Below are 6,745 nucleotides of genomic sequence, written 5' to 3'. Positions count from 1 at the left end.
TGGAAGCGTTACGTATTGCTGGGACTCGATGGTCTTCCTATGTTGTTTTTAAAAACCTATTGGGGAGATCATCAAAATTGAGGTTTGGAAAAATGTGTGAAGATTTTTGTTCTGGGAAGGCGAACTTAGAGCGAATTAACTGTGTGGTGGGCCTCCTGCCGGTTAATTACCTTGGCATTCTGATTTCTGGCAGACGTCCTCGCAAAGAGGACTGGAGGAACTTAATCGATAAAATCATAGGACGCTTGTCCACTTGGAAGTCAAATTATCTTTCTATCGGGGGAAGACTTACATTACTTAACTCGGTTCTGTCCATAGTACCGACATATTGGATGTCCATTTTTCGTCTCCCTAGATGGGTTATCAAAGATATTGACCGGATTCGCAGGAACTTCATGTGGTCGGGAATTGACACTAATTCTCATAGTTGCCATCTTGTGGCTTGGAGGAACATCTGCAGGTCTAAGGAGCAAGGTGGTTGGGGCATCTTAGACTTGTCTGCTTTTAATTCGGCTTTGATAGGGAAATGGAGATGGAAGCTTTTAACTAACTCCAACTGGTGTTGTGCGAAAGTGCTAAAATTCAATTATAGTTTGCCGAATTAGGATTTGTTTGGTCTACCTAGAGGTAGAGTTTCGTTCTTTTGGTCAGGGGTTTTGAAAGGTTTGATGGCCTTTGGGAATTGTGTCACGGTTAAAGTTAATTCTGGCACGGAAACGTTGTTTTGGAAGGACCACTGGCTCAATGGTCGTGCTCCCATGCATCTGTGGCCGGATGATTTCTCTGTGGCTACGCTTAAGAATGCTTCGGTGATGGAGATGTGGCAGTGGCTTGAGCGTCAACCTTTCTCGAATAACTCGGATATTGCGACGTTCCTTTCCTCTCGGACTCCTTCTTCTAACACTTCTTTGGATTTGAGATTGTGGAGTTTGGTCGCAAAATGGCTCTTTCTAGGTTAAATCTTTCTAAGACCGCCTCAATGATGGTGGGCTGCGGTGTCCAATTGCTAAATTCTTTTGGAAAGGTCCTTGCCCGAGGAAAGTCAATATCTTTTTGTTGGTTGGCTTGGAGGAGGAAAATCCTTACTCTCGCTAATCTGGCTAAGCGTAGATGCAACAGGCTCCGGACTGATACGTGTGTGCTTTGTCATTAGGTGTTGGAATCTGTTGACCATTTGTTTCTACAATGTCGGTTTGCTCTTGAGGTGTGGGAGAATTTACGTGGGATCTTTCAGTTACCGTCTCTCCCTCGATCGATGTGTATGTTTTGGGAAGGTTGGAGGATGGCCCTGCATCCCTTTTTTCGTGAGATTGGGGGTTGGGTGGTCAAAGTTTTTTTGTGGTCTATTTGGCTCGCGAGAAATGATTCTATTTTTGCTGATAAATGTGTACACCCGCATGATGTTTTACTGAAGACTGACCACTGTATCCTATCTTGGTTCTCTGTAGCTCCGGATGGATTGAGATCGACGCTTGATGATCCTATTTCCTCCATTCGACGCAGTTTAGAGTTCACTGGACCTCAGTCTGAGGTGGCAGAGGTTGCTTTTACGACGGAGGAGGGTATGGATGATACTGTGGGGTAGAGATGTTTCTCTTTGTCGGTTAGGAGGAGACCCGTTGTTCCTCCCGTTTTAATGGGTTTTGTGTATGTAGTTCCACGTCTAGTGGGATCGTTGATGTTCGACTCACGCTTTTTATTTATGAATGTGGTATATCCACTTTTTTTAAAAAAAATAAAATAAAATAAACATAGATATAAATGAATAAGAAATTATTTTTTTAATTGAAATGAGTTTTGAGTGTTGGTTACATTGAAAAAACCAATTGATACCAGTTAATTACTCTTAAGAAAAGTTAAAATCTAATATATATATATATATATATATAACCGTCTCTCTTTCCCTTTTGGTCCATATAAAACCCACTCTTTGATGAAGTTAATTAGTCTTGCAAAAACCCTTCTCAAATTCTCACCCGTCTTCGCCGAGGGCTAGGATTTGCACAGCCGCCGCCATTCAACGACTGCGGGTGAGATCTCCGGCCTTCCTCTTCTCCCTTCTATCTCTCTACAGTGATCAAAGTTCTTGTTCCTAGTTTTAATCATATTAATGGTATTGTTTGTTAGATTTGGATAGGAGTGGTCCTCTGATGGTGTCATTCATGTGTTTTGGTGTTTTTCGAGTTTTTGTTATTAGATTAATAGTTTTTCTCTTAAAATTCTCATTTTTAAGATGATTTTTATGATTAATTGAAGGAATAATATATATAAATTCTCACTGCTTGCAATAAACAAGAGAATGCAGGTTTATAGTTTTCTTTCTGAGACTGAGACTGCTGCTTGCAATCAAACAAGAGAATGCATTAGGCCATCCAGCCAACCTCTGATTTACTCGGTATTTGCCTACTGCTTGCTTTATTGATTGCATTATTTCGTATACTTTAGTGGTGATTTTAGTTCGTTTGATATTAATTCAAATGTATGATTCCCTCTGAAGCAATTTGAAAGTGTGGAAAATGCCAGATCACACTGTGGAGACTTGTATCTATAAATAAATCAGGTCATGGTCATTACTGATGCATAACTTATGATGAATTAACTTTGTTTGCCATTTTTGGTTCATATTTCTATAAATCCTGTTTGAGTGAGCAGGGTTGCTTTCTTAAATTTGTTGAGATTAAACTACACTGGGAGTTCGATATTTTCTCCCCTAATTTTTTTCCCTTATTGCAAAAGGTGGCATATTTTCTTCAAGTTTTCATGCTGTCGTTGTTTTACTTAACAAACAAAATATAGCCTTTTATGCATATAGATGTTATGGTAAAATTTCAGCTTGCATGCTGTTTCAGCGATTTACATTCATAAGCAAAACTGAGTCTGATATAACACAATTAATTGTTTGATGAAACACATTAAATTTTAGTAACCCGTGCATATAAGAATAGAGGGATGGTTCTAGCTATGTGGGAACATTGAACAAATAGCTTAGAAGAACCTACTGGCAAATGAGAAGAATAAGCGAAGTGAGGCAAACTTGTTATTTTCAATCATCTCAGTGTGACCTACAATTTGCATGCCTTTGCTAAGGGGGGACATGTTTGTAGTTTAAACCTAGAAATTATGTGATTCTTATATGTACAATTAAGTTGGGTATAGAACTACAAGTCTCCGCATGTATTTTTCATTTAGGTCTGTACATACTGAACCTAAATGAAATACTTTGAGATATATGTATATATATTCATACCTAACCTAAATGGAATGCTTTGATAGATATGTATATATATATGTACATACTTAACATAAACAAAGTACTCTTATATATATATATATATATATGTATTTTGTGGTTTTTATGATTAGAGCCCTGTTATATTTTAGCTTATAGATTCATGGATATATAAAATTCTCACTGCTTGATTCATGGTTGAGGTGAATGCTTAATGACTAAAATATATGTCCAACAGAGATATACCTGCATGGCGAATTCTTGATATGTTATTATTCCAAAGGGCTCTTGAATATTGATGAACACAACAAAGAAATATCAAAATTTTGTATATTTCCCACAGAACATCATATATGAATATATATTTACCGTACAATATCAAAACTACAATATCCAATGTTTTGTGTTTGTGTGTGTGTATATATATATGCAAATGTCTAAAAGAATTACCATGCCAAACAAAAAAGAATACGATGATTCTAAATGATGATGATAACCAGTAGAAAATAAAGTAAATTATCACATGATTTCATTGTTCAAGAGATAAAATCTGCAAAATAACCTATGATGCAGAAGAGAATGGTTGCATAAATTATAATATCTATGTCTTGTCATCTAATTATCCAATTGGTGCCCCCATAAAAACATTCAGTAGATGCTATCCTAAAAGAGCATCAAAGGATTATCCAATCGGATTTAGGGTATGAATTCACATTTGTCTTCTTAATTTCACTGAATTTTCTTTGATTAATTTCCAGTCTTTGCTCTGAACTCATACATTAATCTGAATGCCATTGTTTTTTTTTATTAATTTCTGGCCTTTATTTTGAAGTCATATATTTAGTCTTAATTTCTTCATTGGATTTTTAATGTCTTTTATGCATTACTTTTAGCATGCACTAAAATATTGTTGTTGCCTGGATGCTTCTTCAAGATGCAAAATAGCATTTATGCTGATGAAATTATGTTATTGCCAATATTTCTCCTGCAGAAATAGCACTATGTGAAATTCTTATCAAAAAGTTTTTTTCATATCAATCATGTTGAATATAACTTTTTGAAGATGCAATTTTGAAATTCTTCTGACCTTCTGTTTTGACTTAAAACTTTTAATATTTTGCATATGTAAATATTTCTTTTTGAAATTCGGCTGACCTTTCAAATTCCAGCTGCGGTATTGAAGAAAAACCTTTCTTCTTTGGGATCATCATGGATCTTGGTTGACCATCAGCTTCAAGCACAACTGCAAGAGAATCAATTGAAGGGGTGGGTTGTCGGTTTATAATCTTTACTATCAATCTTTATTGGATGTTTATGGCCAGGATGTTCTAAATTTTTGTGGATGAAATAACATAATAACATATATGTAGCTACTTTGCCTTTGTATTTGATGCACTACACAGTGTGCTAGAATATAGGAATATTAGTTAAATCCAGCTTCTCATCTCAACATATTTACCAGATGAAATAACAACTTCTAGATCCTCACATTGCCGATGCTCTATTTTATTAAATCATGGGGTTTGGGATTAGTTAAGTGTTTGCTGCCCGACATATATATTACTTTGGCTAGGCATCATTCGAAGCATCAATTATATATTTGATGTATGAAGTCTGGTCCTGTCGTTGTGTAGAAGTAAGTTTTTGTATTGGTAAAATTATCAGTAAATTTATTGCCCGGTTATAGACTATTATTGTCTATATTTCTCAGTAAGTATAGTTGTGACTCTAATCAGATTAATTCTTTCTAATTTTTGGCATTGTAGTTAACACTAAGATCTGCCATCAAACAGAGTTTACTTCTACTTGTGCAGTCCTGCAGGAGTAAAAGTAAAATTTACTTTCATTCTAGCTTTAAAATTTTGTTTTAATTTCTTAGTATTGTCACTCAATCCAACCATGTTGAAGCAGGGTACAAGCCGTACAGCTCATTATCATGTGCATCTTGATGAGAATTGGTTTACAACAGAGAACAAGCAATCTCTGCTACATGTAATGTACTTCTTTTTGTGAAAATTTATGTGTATATATTCTTGTTTCCTTCTGCTACAAGCAGGTAAGAGAATGCCATGCTTTCTCTTCTAACCCAAGAGCAAAATTCAGTCTTGTGTTGTGTAGTGTGTATGCCAAGCAAATCTTCACAGAAATTGATGTATTTGATTTTTTTATTCAAAAGGAAATGTATATAAATACTTTTTGATTTTACATTTTAACTTTTGTATATTAAAATTCTTATTAATAAATGTTATATATAACTTTATTGTTAATTTTAATTTGAGTTTGTCAATGTTTTGTGTATGAAATGAATGAGGGTGAGTATTAATTTTTAGTTAATTGTTTAATACTATTAGCAAACAAATGAATATTGATTCTGTGGGTTTAGTGGTTTGTAGCAGCAGCATTTATCTGCTAAAAGAGCCATCAATGCCCTATAGCGGCAGATTAATTAATCTACTGGTATAAATTTGCCAGATGGATCTATAATGGCAGAAATGTATCTTATAGTGGCAAAAAAATCCGCCATTACAGCCCCATTTTCTTGTATTGAGTGGAAAAATATCAGCTACCTAATTGCAACTGCATCCATTGATATTTTATCATCATTATTATGATGATGACAATGACAACGACAACGACAACGGCGACTACAACAATGAAGGATAAAGAGCTCATGTTTAGAAGTGTCAATTTGAAGTCCTTCAATGATCTATGAATTTTGCAGCATAAAGAATCAAATGGAAGCAAGATTTGGGTATCCAGCTTTTCTTAAAAAATGAGACTTGTCGGAAAACATCTTATGACACTAAATGCACTCCTATCTCTTTAATATATTTTTTTCAATTCAACTCCTTCAATTCAATCAACTCACCAATATGGATATAGGTCAAGAAGGACCAGCATATTCAACTTTAGTAATCTTGACATAAGCCCATTGCACATTTGTCCAAACCCCGGTAGATTCTTGCATATCAAATCTTGCATATTATTTAATTTTACCAATTCATTTGAAAGTGATGAGATCTCCATTTAGGAAAATGTTAAGATAGTGCAGATTAACCAAACATTTGATGTCCTTTGGAAGCTCTTTGTCTAATACTATCCACTTGGTCAATTGCTTAAATAATGCCTTGCAAACACACATCTGTATCTAGATAAAAACGCAGCAAAATCACCAATCAATATATGGTGTTTGTAGCCTTTGTTAAAAAGAAAAAAAGAAAAGGGGAAAAAAAAAAAGAAACACCAATCAAGCCTAATCTCATCCAACACTCTAAAATTTCATGTTTAGATTTCCTTGCAACATGCATACAGATAAGAAACATAGATGATTGTAATTGAATTTCAAAATGGGAAATAAATATTTCTCCACAACATCAACGACTTTAGTATTTGATTTTATTTTTTCAGTGACTTTAATTGCATAAAGCACTATGATGTTCCAAGTTGTTAAAAGAATACTGACACAAATCTTGGATAGCAATGCATCCGTAGTGCCTTGTGTGGAGGTTGGTGGCG

At 34.9% G+C, this 6,745-nt stretch overlaps 1 long non-coding RNA gene across 2 annotated transcripts; it reads left to right on the top strand.

Annotated features, from left to right (window-relative positions):
* The first annotated feature begins 1,941 nt into the window (after positions 1-1,941).
* Positions 1,942-5,399, top strand: LOC120257376. 2 transcript variants are annotated; one of them, XR_005535660.1, is made up of 5 exons: positions 1,942-2,030; positions 2,306-2,395; positions 4,399-4,495; positions 4,996-5,059; positions 5,141-5,399. It is a non-coding gene; the product is annotated as an uncharacterized LOC120257376 (long non-coding RNA). The 2 variants fall into 2 exon arrangements; XR_005535661.1 differs by lacking the exon at positions 4,996-5,059.
* Positions 5,400-6,745: the final 1,346 nt, after the last annotated feature.

The sequence above is a fragment of the Dioscorea cayenensis genome, unplaced genomic scaffold (assembly GCF_009730915.1).
Source record: "Dioscorea cayenensis subsp. rotundata cultivar TDr96_F1 unplaced genomic scaffold, TDr96_F1_v2_PseudoChromosome.rev07_lg8_w22 25.fasta BLBR01002058.1, whole genome shotgun sequence".
Lineage (NCBI taxonomy): Eukaryota > Viridiplantae > Streptophyta > Magnoliopsida > Dioscoreales > Dioscoreaceae > Dioscorea > Dioscorea cayenensis.
Note: the sequence above shows the minus strand (reverse complement) of the source record. Positions and strands in the feature narration are given on the sequence as shown.